The 16,351-nt window shown below is 47.4% G+C and overlaps 1 protein-coding gene across 1 annotated transcript in view; it reads left to right on the top strand.

Annotated features, from left to right (window-relative positions):
- The window catches only part of DPYSL5 (dihydropyrimidinase like 5), a 92,526-nt gene that overhangs the window by 23,716 nt on the left and 52,459 nt on the right, over positions 1 to 16,351 (top strand). The window lies entirely within an intron of this gene.

The following is a 16,351-nucleotide window of genomic DNA, read 5'->3' on the forward strand; positions in this document are numbered from 1 at the left end:
TTGTTTATTTGACATAGAGTGCGAGCACAAGCAGGCAGAGGGAGAACCAGGCTCCCCGCTGAGCAGAGAGCGTACTGGGGACTGGATCCCAGGATCCTGGGATCATGACTCTAGCGGCAGGCAGATGCATAACCAATTGAGCCTCCCAGGTGCCTTAGCAATCCTCTTTTTAAAATGTGCTTTGTTTTTTGTTGTTGTTTTTTTTTGTTTTGTTTTAAGATTTTTTTATTCATTTTATTTGACAGAGATCACAAGCAGGCAGAGAGGCAGGCAGAGAGAGAGGAGGAAGCAGGCTCCCCGCTGAGGAGAGAGCCCGACGCGGGGCTCCATCCCAGGACCCTGAGATCATGACCTGAGCCGAAGGCAGAAGCTTAACCCACTGAGCCACCCAGGCGCCCCTGTTTTGTTTTTTTTTTTTTTAAAGTAAGCTCTACACCCAGTGTGGGGCTTGAACTTACCACCCCCAGATCAAGAGCTGCATGCTCTATGGACTGAGCCCGCCACAACCCCCTTTTTTTGTTGTTAAGTCAGCCTTGTTGTGGTGCAGTTTACATACAGTAGATGCAGGGATTGTCCGTGTACAGCTCAAAAGGGTTTGGACATACTTACATACCCGAGTAATCCAGTGACGGGGGTGTGGGTAAGAGGAGGCAGCTGCTGTCAGGAGAAAGTGCCAGCAGGTGAAGAGGCCTCGGATGTGGATGGGCAGGCCTCCACGACCAGGAAGCGTGTGCCAGCCTCCTGGCAAAGAGATAGTAGGCCCTTGATCAAACGAGGTGTGGACGCAGGGCATCAGTTCCCAATGTGGAGTCCGGAGAAGATCTGGAGCACAGTACCAGGTGTCCTAACCTCCAGCTTCAGCATATTGGACTCTAGTCTTTAGATTTGCCTTCAGGGTTAGGTCCCTGGCCTGGGCTGGAGGTGGGGACGAGGCCGCCAGGGACTGCGAACCAAGGGAATCTGGCCAGCTCTTCTGAAAAGTAGAAGGGGAAGAAACTGTATTTATCAGAGTCATTGGTGTCTGTCGTCAGTTCCAGCCCCACCTCTCTTCTAGCAGAAGCAGGTGAACAAGAAAAAAAGGAAATACCGGCATCTGGGATGAACTAGGTGGGCAGACGACCATTTACTCCCATTTACTTGTTTCCAGAGAAGCTGACCTTGTCCCTTTTCTTGGCAGTCACTCAGCAAGTGCTCCCTGCCTAGCAAGCGCTCTAGGGAAGGGCTCATTACCTCTTTTTGTTTAAGTGAATGAATTATCTCCACGTTTTCAGACTCAACTGCCAGGAAGAGCCTTTTGAGCCCAATCAGTCAATTGCTCCGTGTCTCCAGCCATTCATTCAAGGAAGGCAGCAGCCAGATGGGCCGTGGCAAAGGAGGTGTTCTGCCCCTTTATGCAGCCATTTGAGAAGACGCTGCCTGGTCTGGAGCACCAGGGGACAAAGAGGAAGAAGGGGGCTCTATCCTATCGGCAGAGGAGCTCTCCCTTGTGCTCCTCATCGGAAATGATGCCCTTGCAGGGCACCTGGGTGGCTCCGTTGGTTAAGTGTCCAACTCCTGGTGTCAGCTCAGGTCATGATCTCAGGGTCGTGGGATCGAGCCCCCTGTCGGGTTGAGATTCTTTCCCCCACCCCCCCCTCCCCCTGTTACTGCTCCCCTTGCTCCCACTCTTTCTCTCAAATAAATAAATAAATAAAATTTTTTTTAAAGAAGGGAAGGAAGGAAGGAAGGAGAAAAGAAAAGGAAAGGAAAAAAAGAAAAAGAAAAGAAAGAAAATGATGCTTGGTCCTGGCATGAGGTAGTGTGTCTTCCTCTGAGATGGGGGACACCAGAAGAGGAGCTGAGCAGAGACAGAGTGTAATGACGTCAGTTTTAGATGTGATCATTTTGAAGGGCCAGTGAGACGTTAAAGGAGAAGGATCTAATAGGCCATTAGGTATACACACTGATGGTTAAATAAATGTCCAAGTGATGTTGACTTGCTAGTGAATTGCCTGCGCTGGGGCGGGCTTCCTCAGAGCCCACTCTGTGTACTCTGGTGCTCCCGCCCCCCTGACCAGAGCTACTGTGGACTCCACAGCTGGTCTATTATATGCATATTTTTTACAGTCGAACACTGCAGAGAGATTGAGTCCTGCTGCAATTTACAATTCTTCGAGACAACTGTGGTTAACAGTTTAGCGAATAACCTTCCCAGTGTTTTATGCCAAGGCTCATTTTTATATATAAGTGAGTTGTCATATATAGATGAAAGGTTTATATATAAGTGAGATTTCATATTCATATATATTCAGCTATATATATCTCACTTATGTATACAGAAGTAGATACACAACACATACCATGAGTCCTGTTCTATAATCTGTTTTCTTCACTTAGTACTGTCTGGTGGATAACATCCCATGTCAGTACTTAAAGATCTATGTGAGGGGCCTCTGGGTGGTCAAGCATCTGCCTAGGACTCAGGCTCAGGGCAGGTGGACTCAGGCTCCCGTTAGGTCAGTTCAGGTTATCATCTCCAGGTTCTGGAATCAAAGCCGCTAAGTCCAGTCCCAACTCAGCAGGGAGTCTGCTTCTCCTCCTGCCCCTCCCCCCTGTTTGTGCTCTCTCTCTCTCAAATGAGTAAATAAAAAATCTTTTAAAAAAGTAAAGATCTACTTTTGCAAAGGCTGCATAGCCTTCTATTGTGTGAATATACCGTTATTTATTTAAACAGCCCTCGCATTGACACACCTTAAGCTTGTTCTCAAAGTATTTGCTATTATAAACAACACTGCAACAAAATACCCTCATGATACATTTTCGGGAAATGGTCCAATTATTTCCTAGAAGAAATTCTTAGATGTAAAACCCAGATTTTAAGTTTTCGTGTAGATTTGTAGATTTCCTTCCGCTGAGCTTGCATCAGTTCGAACTCCTAGGAACAGGGTATGGGAGGCTTGCTTTTCTCCCTCTGGGCATTGTTCTTTTTTTCTGTGCCATTACAATAGGTGAAACATGTAATCTCATTGTTTTCATTTGCGTTTCTTTGATTATTAATAAAGACAAACATCTTTTCATTTGCATCTTAGCTGTTTGTGTCCTGCCCAACCCCGGGGTTGCCTGTTTATATCCTTTGCCTATTTTTTCTGGAGTCCTTGTCTTTCTTGTTACATACTTAAGATTTATAAACGTTGTTTACAAACGTTATAGCTATATAGTCCTTGGTTGGATGCTGCAAGCATGTCCTAACCAGCTTTTGTCTTTATTAAATGTATTTTGCAGCATCTTTGGATATATTACAGCTTTTATTTTTTAATGTAGTCCTACCCGTACCGATCTTTTCTTTTCTGGTGTCTGGCTTTGGATTATGCTTAAAAAGCCACAACCCATCCAAATTTATAAACATATCTTTCTATGTTTTCTTCTAGTACTTTACCCTTTGAATTTTTAAGTAAAATGCCAATCTAATGATGTCACTTCTTGGCTTGCCCTCCCTGCAATCCTTCTGGTCCCTGCTGGGAGCACATCCCCTCAGGCCTTGAATGGCTTGGGCTCCCTTCAGCTCATCAGACACACCAGCCATCCTGAATGCTCCCAGGTAGACCACACTGCTCTGCTTCCTGTTTCCACTTCCTGCTTCCGCTTCCACTTCCTGCTTCTGCTTCCGCTTCCTGCTTCTGCTTCCTGCTTCTGCTTCCTGCTCCCGCTTCCTGCTTCTGGCTGGAATGCTCAGGTGTTACTTCCCTCGCCAGCGAGGTAAACTCCTAAACAACTGTCAGAGCTCTTCTCAAAGGCACTTCCTCTGAGAAGCAGTCCTCCATCCCGGTGTGTGGTAAGTGCTGCCCCCTGCCCCCCTTCCTGATACTGACACAGGCTTCTCCTAACTCACAGATTTTGGGGTATGCCTCTCTTTCCACTCCAACCCTCTGAGCTCCCTAGGGCATGGTGCGGTATCTGGCGCTTAGTATAGTGGGTGCTAAGCCCGCCTCTGTGACCCGACTGCCATCTTAGCAAACTCGAGGATTCCACAGTGTGGAATCTGGGAGACCAGTTAGAAGCCTCCAGGTAAGAGTGATAGCTAAATGCAGGTAGATAGTAAGGCCCGAACTGAGGCAGTCCGTCTGGAGAAAAGAGGATGGGTAAGAAACAGATTTAGTAAGTAGGACAGATAGTGCTCTAGTAGTGTTTTGTCTGAGGTGTCTCCTAAGTGTTCAAAATCAGAATGTCAGCCCATCAGCACAGTCCAGACCTTTTGATCTTTGTATTATTTGGTGTTTAGAATAAACTGCTGCTGCTGTTCCCTCCCATGAAGCTGTGGGACCTTGGCTGGTCATGACCTCCACCCATCGTCTGTCAAGTAGAGACGGCCCACCATCTCCAAGGGCAATGGTGAGGTTGTTTCAATTAAATGTCACGGTGATAAGAGCCTTCACGGCCCCTGGTGCTTACTACCATTTAGTAGGTGTTCTCTCTCCAGTCCTGCCATCCCCTTCGTGGGTGACTGGGTCAGTTGCCGTCACCTGACTGATCTGAAGCGTTCCTCAAGAGAGAAGCTGAAATCGGCTTTCATCACTGGGTTTCTGTGAACCCCAGGCATGCCCTGACAGCTGGTCTCCATCTGTCTCCGCCAGCTCTCTGCTCTGCTCACCCGTGCTTCCATTCTTCTCGTCTCTCCCAGTCTGTTTCCCCTTCCTCCAGGCAGCCTACCAGCATTCAGCCCTTTCTCGGCCCTGCCTTCCTCATCTGTTCCCTTGGCACCATCCGTTTAACCCACTGCAGCCTCCCGCCTGGATTACCACCGTGGCTGTTCTCCCAGCCTTCATCCAACCTGTGTGAGTAAAAAGGCAGGAAGCCCAGCCCCCAGATCATGTGCTCATCCCCTGACCAGCCTCGGGGTCCCTCTCTGAGTGCTCCAGGTCATCCTGTGCCCAGTGGGTCTCATTCAGAGGGCTGGGCCTCTTGCTCTGCACCCCTAGACCTCATATCCTGGCTCCCCAAGCTGCTTGCTCAGTCCAATCTAGCCTCTTGGCCTTTCCCATCCTGTACCTGCTTATTCTGCCACTTTTTTTTTCTTTTTCAACCCAGACAATGCCCAGCTTTGATCCTCTGCCCTGGGCTTTGCACCAGACCCTCTCACAGCCAGCATGGAGCTCTCTTTGGAGAAGCCTTCCGTCCCATTGCTCACAGCCCATTACTGTGGCTAACACTCTGTAACGCTCTTAGCCCACTATCTCCTTCGGCCAGTCCTTGCTTCCTTCAGCTAGCATTTAGGGAGCCCCTCTGTGTGCCAGGGACTTACAAGGGTAAAATGAAGCCTAGCTCTGCCATCGGGGAGCCCCAGTCTAATATGGATGGATTCCAACGCAGTTTCCTCAGCCATAAAATGGGGATTATCCTGTTGAACTACTTCACTGGGGTGCTCTAAGCTTTCTTTGAAACTGCATCAGAGTCTGTCACACAGAGCTCAGTGATGACAATGTGGTGTTGATGGTGTTGACATCCACTTGACAGCTGAGAACATGCTGCGTGGGGCAGTCAGTCATGTGGCTAGAGGGGCAAAGCCAAGTTCAGTGCTCAGGGCACTGCTCCTCCCCTTAGTAGCTCCGTATCCTCCTCTTACCCCCTCACACCCTTTCCTGCCCCATCTGCTGCTCTAAAATAGGCCACTGGGATACAGACACAATCAGGCTAGTGGCCTTACTCCCCAGGTGGAGGAAGCTGCCCATTCTCACCCCAGTCCTGCCTTCAAGTCTCTGGAGAGTGTCCACTTGATCTCACATGTGCCTGGGGGTGTCGCCCATGAGAACGGGTCTCCTGTAGGAGGTGACAGAGTTCACAGTGTTCCCCCACTTGGTGCCCAGCTCCGCAAAGCTGGATACCATCAGTCATGTATTGTAGCAAACACTGGTGAGATTTGATCTTCAGGCTCCAGAATTCTGGGTTAAAGTAAAAATACCTATTTGCTTTAGTGATGGAGGCGAGCCAGGTTCATAAGAAGGCAGCTGAAGACGCAGGCACAGGAAAGTGGATGACACTGACCAGGCGGAAGCATTCTGGGTATAAAGTCAATGGCAGGTAAAAACACTGCTTCTGGGAGGGAGAGGTGGAAACACATTTTTAGCCCAAGATGAGGTGTCCAGAGTCTTACATCACAGGGGAAAAAAAGTCTGTGTCCTTCTGAAATCTATTTGAGTCGAAATAAGGAAGGAAATTGGTTTGTCCTAAAGCCCAGTCCTTTTAGGAAATTTTCCAGGAGATGGCAGTAGGATAGCAAGGTTTCCTGAAAAGAAGATGGAATGTTTTCCACCTTATTTCAGTTTTTTGTTTTTTTTCCGAACAGGATAAAACTATTTGGGTGGCTTTAAATTACTGTAGTTATTTTATATTATAAAATCAATATAATATGATACAGAAAATTTGAAAAATTAGAGGAGTGAAATCACCTATTATCCCAATCAACACAGACCTCATTATTTATTCCCACCTGGTCTGTTCTTTGTGTGCGATGTTTTTACATAATTACAGCAACACCTAGCATATCATTTCCGTGTACTGACATGCAATGCTTCTTTTAAAGTTTTTAAGTGTTTTATGAGATACATACGGAAGAGTGCAGAAAATATGTCTAATTTAAAGAGTAATTTAAAGCAAACACTTGTGTAACTCCCATCCTTTTCAAGGAAGAGACCTCAATATTTGCCGTTCTCAAGAAGCTTCCCACCATGTGTCCCTTCCCAAACACAGCCCTGCCTTGGCCGCCCAGAGATAACCAACCACCCTGACTTCCTTGATTTTCTTGGTTTTTTTCTTCCTATGACTATATACCTCCTAAACACTGTAGTTCAGTTTTGCCTGGTTTTGAATGTTCTGTGGATTTGTCCTGTATTTACTATTTTGTGGCTTCAGTTTTTTGTGAGATGTTATATGTAGCTGTCGTTAGTTCATACTCATTTTTAGTTTAAAAGAGAAAATGTAGAATTTTTATGTGTTTCCACTCAGTCTCTATCCCAAATCTTGACCTTATCAGGTAGCCCAGGTTTGAGACACTTTTCTTTTGATTTTATTTTTAAGTAATCTCTATACCCAATGTGGGACTTAAACTCACAACCTGAGATCAAGAGTCACATGCTCCACGACTGAGCCAGCCGAGCAGCCCTGGGACACTTCTATAGTTAGGAAAATGCGTTCTCTTCCCCTACGTGTGACTTTCCCCACCCCCGACCTGAGAATGGGGCTGGGTGGGACGGGGTGGGGGATGGGTCTCAGACCCAGAAGCATCGCTGCCCCTCCCTCTTGCTGGCAGTGGGTGCTGGCCACTCCGCCCTTTGGCTGGCATTCTACGAAGCAGCCACTCTGGGCCGCCGGAGCCCTGGAGCTGCTGTCCTTCCAAGAGAGCTGATGAAATTATTTCTGGGGCCTGCCGACAGCTGGCGAGAGCGGGGAAAGCACAGCGGGGCTGAGGAATCCGCCAGAAGGTCCGCCTGCGGAAGGGTTATGGTGGTGATGGTCCCAAAAGCCTGGTGGTTTCTGGCTGAGGCCTCGGTTGCAGGCCGGGCTTCTCATCTCCAGTGTGTGTACACCTCCCTGCCCTGGGCTTACAGAAAGGAATTTACTCCCCTTGACTGTTTTTTGCTGGTACTTGGTCTCCCCCAGCCTCCAACATAAAGCCTCCAGGGCCAGGGAGCACTTGAAAGGAGCAAGGTTTCTGGCCAGACCCAAAGGCTGCACGCAGGGGCCGTGACGCGCTGAGGGTCACACACGTGTCCCCACGCAGCAGGCCTCTTCGATCCCGACGCCACACATGCTCGCCCTTACTGTCAGCCTGGCCTTCCCACAGTGGTCGGTTTCTCTCACGGCTAATCTCGAACAGATGGTCTGCAGCTCCATTTCTTACTACTCTCTTGGGCTAATCCCTTGGAATCTCACTCTTCCCCTCTGTGCCCTGTTGGTGGAGTCCCACCAGGCTGGGCCAGTGAAGCCCTGGGATTAAGACTTCTTACTCCATCTTAGCCTACGGACTCGGCCCACTTGGGTTCACAAGACGCCTTCCCAGAAGCCAGGCCCGCCCACCTCTCGGGCTTTCCTGATAGCAGCTCCTTTGTCCTTGTTTCTTTACGCTTCTTCAAGAACAATCCCTTGTTCTCCACATTCACATCCATCCCATGGCCAGATCGGGTCACCTTTGCAGGCCTGTCCTCTTAGTGTGGGCTCAGTGCTGGGCTCTTGTGGCTTATGGCTGCAGGACGAAGGGTCCAGTGTCTCTCCTCGGGGTGTAACATTGACCGACCCCAGCCCGTGGAGCATCCGCCCCCTCATGTGGGACCCCTTGGCTTGATAGGCGCTTTTTTCTGCCTCTGGATCTCCAGAAGATGCCTGAGCCCCACATGAAAGACAAACCTGCCCTTTTACCTTCCCCAGTTCTCTCCCCACGGCTAGGTTCTACCTCCAGAATCTCTCCAAACATTTTGTACAAAACTCCTGGGTGACCCAAACCAGGCCCACCATTCAGATCAGCCCTCAATGCCAATGCTGGCCTGGTTAGAGAGGAGACTAGGCAGAGTCTCGGGCTTCTGGGTGGGTGACAAGGGATGGCGCAGCTGGTTTTGGATAGGCTGCGTGTTTGTGCCCGTGGACCGTTCCCATGGAATGGTCCATGGGCATTTGGATGTGAAATGCCCTCACACCCTCATTAGCATAGAATAGTTTCCGGATTCCTGCTTACCCTGGAAAGCAGAGTCCCAGGTACTGAAGAAGTCCGTCATAAGGCAGGTAAAGTGTGATCTTGGGACATGGTTAGAGCTCGTGCAGCGGAAATGACTCTGAGCTTGCCTTTTTTATTTTTACTTGACACCTAGTTGTTATTTTTATGAGTTCCTACAAATTGACTAGGACAGTGGTTGTGTCTGCAGGTGGGGAGGGGCTGGAACGAAAGAGGTGCGGGACTGCAGGGTTAGAGACGATAGAGAGGTCACAGATGTCTGTCATTTTGCTTTATACCCAACATGGGTGTTATAAATACCATTTTATATCGACTCAAGAGTTGATAAAGCCAATTAAAAATTAAATTATATTTGCTTTAATATTAGTTAGGAATTGTTTAGTGTTTTCCTGTTTAGAAAGGCAGTTCACTTTATTAAAAAATTATATGTATTAGCTTAAAGCCTTCGCTGTTGCCCACTCACCTCAAACTTCCCTTCTTGGCTCTTGTGTTCTGGCCAGCCTTTCATCTGTTCTCATTTTTCATCTCGGGGGAATCACTGGATGCTACAAGTACAAGAACAAGCACTCCCATCCCCCCCGCCCCCACAACCCCTTTTAGGGTCGGCTCTCCCAGTTCCGTTCTGTTACCCTTTCCTATATATTGATCAGAGGAAGAAAAATAGCTGCATGTTTTGGTTTTCTTTTACTAACCGCTGCCAATATTGCCTTTTGGTCCTTTGGCAAATGTTATCTGCTTGGAGCAAAGGAAAAGCCACACCATTCAGTGTGTCCCCAGCCACCAGAGCTGGCTTCCCCTGCCCTACGAGTTAGCAGCCCATCGGCCATTAGGGTTGGCTTACCCGCTGTGGATCCTTCGTGCCCAAGGGCAGTTGTGTGCGCTTGCCATGTATGTGCCTTGATATCACAATGACCGAACCGATTGTCTGTAAAATCACACCTTCTTCTGCAGGCTGGACTGGAAGAGGAAATGGGAGTCTTAAACCAGCCCCTATTCAAAAGGAAATCCGTCCCATGCAGACCCAATTCCTATCAAGTTTGTTTTAAGGTCTCTCTGCAGGAAGCATCCCTTTTGCACCATTCTGGCCCCACGAGTCTTTGTGGAGCCCCGGAGTCCCTGGCCCCCTCCAGTTGAGCTGCGGGCAGGAGGCAGCTGTGCGGGCCAGACTGCAGGCTCTCTGCGTCTCACACCTCACTGCAGGCACAGGGGAGCTGGGGAATGTGATGACAGAAGCAGGCAAATGCAAGACGCAGTGTTCGGGTTGGCATTTCCTTGGCAGGACCATGCTGTGTGCCTTCTAAGAGCCTGAGCTTGTGTGTGTTTCACGAATGAGAAGCAGCATCTGCCATGACCTTGACCGTCCAGCCGGCAAGGTGTCCCCTGTGCAGTTTTGCATTGGAACGGCTCACTGCGGTAAGCAGCAGGAGGGTGGGAGTACGGGAAATTGTCCTTTATCCAGCAAGACAGTTATTAGATAGCAAACAGCAGTCACTGTCACTGTTTTAAACATAAAAAGGCTTTCTTGGGAGACACTGCACTCCTGGGTCATACAGTGCTGCTCCCCCAGCTCGTGCATCACCTTGGCTTTCACCCAGCAGGGGTTTGGAAACATAAGGACTGCATGCCACAGAATTAGGAAATGGGGGAATATATACCGCGTACAGTTGGTTAAATCTTGGCGTATCAAAGATACCCATCTTGCTGTGGAAGGCATCATTGCTTCCCCACATAAATTGTAGAATTCTTAAGATCTGCACATTTGCAGTGTACCTGCATCCTCTCAGTCCTGACTGCCTCTCCTTTTCAAGGTCACTGTTGGTGGAGACCAAGGACTGAAGGAGTAGTCAGGGTAGTCTTGAGGAATCTCAGCTCTAGAATTCCATAGTTCTGAGTTATTCCTTCTAATACCATTTAACTCCCTGGCATGCTTCCATTTCTGCCTGGGAGGACAGCCATGTGGTTTGAATTCTTTCATTTGCATAGACGAAATAGCTGGGTGATCAAAGTTTTGGATTAGACAAATGGAGATGTGGGATACAGCCAGAAGTCCTTAAAGGAGGTGACATTTATTTTAAGGCACAGTTGTTACTTAATGATGATTTGATTATAATGTTCACTTCTGTCTAATGTAGTATCTTAGCTCGCACTGCTGTAATAAAAATACCATAGACTGGGTGGCTTAAACCATAGAAAATTACTCCTCACAGCTCTGAAGGCTAAGAAGTCCAAGATCAAGGCGCTGGCCAATTCACTTGTTGGCGAGGACTCTCCGCCGGGCTTGCAGATGACTGCCTTCTCTCTGTATCCTCACAGGGGGTGGGAGCTACGGGGGAGCGGAGTAGAGGGAGAGAAGGAGGTGGGGGGGTGTCAGAGATCACCTGTCACTTCTTCTAAGGGTGCTAATCCCGCTTTTGAGGACTCTGCCCTCATGACCTAGTTCCCTCCCAAGACCCAGCTCCAAATACTATCACACTGTGACTAGGACTTCAACATAGGAATTTTGGGGCTGATACAAACGTTCAGTTCACAGCCTGTGTAGTAAACCATTGGGCCGATATTGGCTCTGTCTACACAGTAACTGTGTTTGGAATAAATGAGTGATTTGAAGCACCATAAATTAGTAAAACGGATACCAACGGTGACCACCTGACAAGAACGTTTTCTGAATATGGAGGGAGAGACAATCATAGCTAGTGGCATTTAAGGAGCTCATGAGTATGTATTTCGTGTATTTCATGCTCAAATCTTTTCCCTCCCGAGGGACTCTCTAAGAGGGCCAAGGTGTCTTCCCCACTCACCCACCCCCTCACCGCATTATGTTCACAAACGTACGTACACAGACAGAAGGCTCGCTGCAGAAAACGATGCCAGGAACATCTTTTCTTCATTTAGTTTAGCAAAGACTAGCAGGAGAGCTGGAGGACTGTGTGCTAATGAGGTTACTGGGGGAGGTGAGAAGCGTAATGAATGCCAACCTCACTGGTGAGGGGGACTGGGCAGGATGAGACTTCTTGGCCAGCCAGACAATTTGGGAAATCCAGAGAAGCGTGGGGGCGGGTATACTGGTGTAGTGAGACCAGCATCCCACTGTCGCCAAACCACTCCGCTCACTCTCAGCTCTGGCGTCTGGTACTACGTGAGACACACCCGGTTTAAACCAATCCCTGGTAACTTAGTTTTTAGGCAAGAAGCGTCCCATTACCCGTCGGTCACTTTGTAACACAGTTTGGGTCTCTGTCACCCATGAGATTGAAGCTCTTGAGAGCAAGGCCTGTGTCTTCCTCAGGGCTGGGTCTGGTGCTTCACACTGGAAGAGAGTGAGGTTCCAGACTATTGTAGGGCACACAAGATGTTCATTTTTGTTCACACGTAACCCTAGCGTGTTCTGAAGCTAGATGTCTGCCAGAAGGTGGGGCTGGAGAACTGGCTCCACCAGGCAGCGCCCCTCCGTGTTGGCAATATGGCCCATGGCTAGGAGCACAAGCTCTTTTCCCCTAAGGCTGCCATAACAAAATACCACAGACAGGGGGGCTGATAAAACAATGTATTTTCTCACCATTCTGAGGCTAGTGGTCTGACATGAGGGTGTCAATGTGGTCCGTTTCCTGGGAGAACTCTCTTCCTGGCTGGTAGATGGCTAGGCTACATTCACACTTGGCCTTTTTTCAGTCCTTATGAAAAGGCCTAGTGGTGGGTGGGGGGCCGAGCCCTATGGCATCTCTCCTTATAAGGAGATCCGGTCCCCACCCTGTGATCTCATTTAACCTGAGAAACTTCCTCAGCGGCCTCACCTCCACATGCGGCCACACTGGAGGTCAGGGCTTCCCGGTGTGGTTTTGGAAGAACAAAACATTCAGTTCACAACAGCTCTGGGCATCCTCTGGCTTTCAGTCCCTACTTTGTTGCAAACTTGCTGTGTGACCTTGAGGATGGTTCCTTTAACTTTTCTAAGCCTCAGCCATCCCAGGGCGATAATGGCACAATCATGCTGCGTATCCCAAGGAAAATGATGGGTTTAGTGAGGACCCCAGTAGACAGTAGGTGTGCACTGATTTTTAACATTAATAGGGTCCCCTAAGTTATGAAAAGGAGTTCCCTCTGAGGTTATCCTGGGAATCTAGTCCCTTCAGAGCTAGGTTAACTGTCAGGGATTTCTGCAAGAAAGAAGAAAAAGATAGTTTGGGTGGGGGACCCAATTTTATCCTATTATAATTTGAAAATACAGAAAACCATGAAGAAGATAAAAATCCCCTGTAACTCTTCTACCCAGAACCAGCTCTGATAACCTTTCTGTTAACCCAGACATGACTATGAATCTGACCCTTCTTGCGGAGTTGCGTGGTCTTTCATTTCCAAAACTTCTGTTTCCGCCTCTTTAAAAAGGAGACTAAGCTTCCTACTTCTCTGGGTTAGTTGGTGCATGGCTGAACGCGTGTGAAGTGTGCCGGGCACGGGGCGTTAGCTTACTAAGAGCGATTGCTCTCATTTCTACTGAAGAAGACACCCTCGGGGTTTGATACCCGCATCAAAGCTCAGATGGGAATTCCCAGTAATTCATTATCACATCACCCTTCAAGGACCCCCCTCCCCCTGCCCTTCAGGTGTGCGCTCTAAAACAAATCAATATTCCCTTTACAACACTGACATAAGCAATAAGCGGTTTTTCAGCATGAATACTGCTATTTTTCCTCTTGCCCTAGAGCAGTTTTAAAAGGTGAGGATTATATATTTGCACAGGGGGCTGGAAGTGGGGGTATCTTCTTTCGGCCACCCCTACCACCACCATCACTTCCCTATAGTGTGAACTGAGAAGTCGCCTTTCACGGTCCCCCTTGGCCTTGGCTGTGTAATGGGAGAGAGGGAGATTGCATCTGTCAGCCTTTCTGGGCTTCCTTTGGCCAGGATGGTTGTGTCCCTCACCTGTGAAGAAATTCATTTCCTAATTGCATATTAAATTAAAACTCCAGTTTTCAGATTTTAGGACAAAAGATCAAATATACTCAGCTTCATCTGACTTCAGACAATGAGCTTGTGGCAGCAACTGTCCTATCTTCCCATCTCTGTCACCTGACTCCCCACGGCCTCTTTGCTCACCACCTTCCTCACTCAGGGAAGGGCCCCTTCTCCCCAGAGGTTGGACTGACACCTATGGGGAGGGGAGCAGGTATTCCTGGGAAACAGCTGTTGCTGTGTAAGGGAACAGGGTTCACTGCCACCACCTGTCCTGTTCCCCAGCGCCACCCCCAGCAGCAGCCCCACAAGGGACTGGCCTCTCCTAACAGCAGGAGAGCCTCAGGGTATACCCTGAATGGTCCCAGCCAACTTTCTTGGTGTCGGGACTTCCATGCATTCCAGCCTGGTCAGCTTGACAAAAATTGCTTAACCAGATGTGTCCAGGAGAGCAGGCTAAGATCACCATTTAGCTGACCCATCTCCTTACAAGAGATATTCCTTCAACAGGTTCTAAGGCCTTTTCATCCTGGGAGACAGCCTCCTCACAGCTTACCTGGTGGCAGGCAAATGAAATGACAGGAATAAGAGGAAATCTGTTGGGCCCTCTGCTCTGTCCACAGTAATTTCCGGTACTGGAAAAGGGATGAAAGCTGAGCATTGTCCCAGACATACCCAGAAAACGAATACATAACGGCCTACTACTACTCATTGCTTGAAGCCTTTCAGTTGTGTTGGGGTACCACAAGTAGATGAGGCCATTCTTTCATTTGTTCACTGGTTTCAAGTATCCTGTACTGGAGGCTGGGGCTGAAGAGGGAACAGAAACAATGATCACTAATAAGGCTTTTGACCTTGAGAACCTTAGCACACAGGTGGAGAGAGGCTCCAGGACCATAAAGTCCATGAAGGGGCAGAGAGTCGGGGAAGGCTTCTTAGAAAGGGGGATAATTGGATTAGGTCTTGGAGAATCAGCTCCAAGAGGAAGAGTATATAGTTAGTGGTCAAAAGAGGTCCGCTTAGGGAATGATCCATTTTGAGTTGATTTTTGTGTAAGATAACATCATTTGCTGAAAAGACTATCTCTCCTGCATTGAATTTTTTTGCACCTCTGTCAAAAATCAGTTGCCCATACTGACCGTGAGCTATTTCTGGATCTTTATTCTGTTCCAGTGCTTTTGTATCTATCCCCCATCCGTACCACCCAGCTTTGATTACTGGAGCTATATAATAAGTCTTGAAATCAGGTAGACTAATTACTCCCATTTTATTCTTCTTTGTCAAAATTATTTTTTAATTTTTATTTATTTGAGAGAGAGAGAAAGACACCCGGCAGAGGGAGAGGCAGAGAGGGAGGGAGAAGCAGATTCCCCACCGAGCGAGGAGCCAGACATAGGCCCAAGGATCATGACTTGAGCTGAAGGCTCACACTTAACCAATGAACCACCCAGCGCCTCTGTCAAAATTATTTTAGCTTTGTCATTTCACATAAACTTTGACAATAAGCTTGCCTCTATCTACAAAAGATTTTTGCATTAAACAGTATATATCAATTTGGGGAAAATTGATATCTTTACTCTGTGGGTGTTCTAATCTATGAATATGGTATGTCTTTCCACTTAGATCTTTGATTTCTTTCATCAGCATTTTGTGGTTTTTAGCATATAAATCCTGTATATGTTTTCTTAGATTTATGTCTAAGCATTTTAATTTTTTTACATGCACATGTATTCATTGCTAGTATATAGAAAAACTAACCTTTTGTATGTTAGTCTTGTATCTTGCATTCTGGCCAAACTCATTTATTTGTTCTAAGAGGGTTTTTTGTTGTTGTTGTTGTTGTTTTTGATAGATTCTTTGGAATTTTCTCCAAAGATGATCATGTCATCTGCAAACAGGGACAGTTTTATTTTTTTCCCTTTTTGATCTATATGCCTTTTATTTCATTTCATTTTTTTTTTTAATTTGAGAGAGAGAGAGAGCACGAGAGGGGAGAGGGTTAGAGGGAGATCATGAATAGATGTTTGGATTTTGTCAAATGTTTTTTCTGCATCAAGCGGTACGATTATGTGATTTTTCTTCTTTAGCCTGTTAATATGGTGGATTACATTGATTAAATTTTCAAATATTGAACCGACACTGTGTGCCTGGAATAAACCCCATTTGCATGGTGTAAAATTCTTTTTACATATTGCTGAACTCCACTTGCCAATATGTCGTTAAGAATTTCTGTATCTATATTCATGAGGGATATTACTCTATAGTTTTCTTTTTTGGGTACTGTCTTTGTCTGGCTTTGGTATCAGAGTAATACTGGTTTTACAAAATGAGTTGGGAACGTTTCCTTCTCCTTTCTGCGAGAGATTGGCATTCGTTCTTTAAGCATATGGTAAAGTTCTCTAGCTTTTTTAAAAATAGTGGTTCTGGGGGACCCAATCTGGAGCAAGTAAAGCTGAATCTTGGGGTTGGGGCTTGAGTGAAGGTGCCTTTCCAAAGCTCTACAGATGAGCTAATTAAGTGTGCAGCCAGCTGTGGGGTTCGGTGTGGTAGTAGCCTTGAGGAAGGATGGGAGGGTGAGCTGAAGCAGAATTCGTTTGAAGAATGACATGAATTAAACAACGGGAAGGCTTAGAGAATTTGGCTCACAGAGACATGCTCCCGGAGCCCCTGCTATCTTTGGGACCATATGGTGTAATGGGGACA

The sequence above is a fragment of the Mustela nigripes genome, chromosome 7 (assembly GCF_022355385.1).
Source record: "Mustela nigripes isolate SB6536 chromosome 7, MUSNIG.SB6536, whole genome shotgun sequence".
In the NCBI taxonomy this organism is placed as follows: domain Eukaryota; kingdom Metazoa; phylum Chordata; class Mammalia; order Carnivora; family Mustelidae; genus Mustela; species Mustela nigripes.